The following is a 1,333-nucleotide window of genomic DNA, read 5'->3' on the forward strand; positions in this document are numbered from 1 at the left end:
CCTCCCGGGTTTACGCCATTCTCCTGCCTCAGCCTCCCGAGTAGCTGGGACTACAGGCGCCCACCATCTCGCCCAGCTAGTTTTTGTATTTTTAGTAGAGACGGGGTTTCACCGTGTTAGCCAGGATGGTCTCGAACTCCTGACCTCAGGTGATCCACCCACCTTGGCCTCTCAAAGTGCTGGGATTACAGGCTTGAGCCACCGCGCCCGGCCCAACTTGTCTATTTCTAAAAAAATTCTGCTTAAATTTTTATTAGGATTGTGTTAGTGCTTGCTTTGGCAGCACATATACTAAAATTCAAACGATACAGAGAAGGTTAGTGTGGCCCCTGTGCAAGGATGACATACAAATTCATGAAGGGTTCCAATTAAAAAGAAAAGGTAATTATGTTAAATCTATAGATTAATTTAGGGAGAATTCACATCTTAACAATCAATATTGGGTCTCCTGAGCTATGGAGGCAGTATATATCTCTAGTAAATCTTTGTTTCTAATTCTGTTACAAATGTACATTTTCACCTTTTGAGTTCCTGAGTCTTTGAACACCTTCTGTGAAACAAAATGCCTTCCAGATACCAAGGAATAAGCAGTGAGGGGCTTGAAAAAGCCAGAAAATGGAAACCTAAGTAGACTCATTTAAATTCTCCAGAGGCACATGGCACTGAGGATCAAAAAGGAGCAAATCCCTTGAGGAGAATTAGAACATCTGTATCAACTGAGGGGAAAAAATATTTTGAACAGCAACAAAAGATGACCCCAGTATAAGTTTAAACAGCATCAGCAGACACATGTTATTATGGTGGCTTGGGTTGTGGGAGAGTTTGTTTTGTTGGGTGGAGGGATTTGCGGATTGGAAGGTAGAAGGTTTTTTTTTTTTCTCTCGAGATCACTGTGTTGCCCAGGCTGGAGTGCAGTGGCGTGATCTCAGCTTGCTGCAACCTCCACCTCCCGGGTTCAAGTGATTCTCCTACCTCATCCTCCCCAGTAGCTGGGATCACAGGCGTGCACCACCACGCCCAGCTAATTTTTGTAGTTTTAGTAGAGACAGGATTTCACTATGTTAGCCTGGCTCGTCTTGAATTCCTGACCTCAAGTGATCCACCTGACACGGCCTCCCAAAGTACTGAGATTACAGGCATGAGCCACTGTACCCAGCCGGAAGGTAGAAGTTTTGTTTGTTTGTTTTTTGAGACGGAGTTTCGCTCTTGTTGCCCAGGCTGGAGTGCAATAGCATAATCTCGGCTCACCACAATCCCCACCTCCTGGGTTTCAGCAATTCTCCTGCCTCAGCCTCCCGAGTAGCTGGGATTACAGGTACGTGCCACCACGCCT

General features: G+C 45.6%; 1 non-coding gene across 1 annotated transcript; it reads left to right on the forward strand.

The window, feature by feature from the left end:
- Positions 1 to 267: 267 nt before the first annotated feature.
- LOC117086842 lies at positions 268 to 374 on the forward strand. Its single transcript, XR_004438595.1, has one exon. It is a non-coding gene; the product is annotated as a U6 spliceosomal RNA (small nuclear RNA).
- The last annotated feature ends 959 nt before the right edge of the window (positions 375 to 1,333 follow it).

The sequence above is a fragment of the Trachypithecus francoisi genome, unplaced genomic scaffold (genome assembly GCF_009764315.1).
Source record: "Trachypithecus francoisi isolate TF-2019V2 unplaced genomic scaffold, Tfra_2.0 Contig00597, whole genome shotgun sequence".
Taxonomy (NCBI): Eukaryota; Metazoa; Chordata; class Mammalia; order Primates; family Cercopithecidae; genus Trachypithecus; species Trachypithecus francoisi.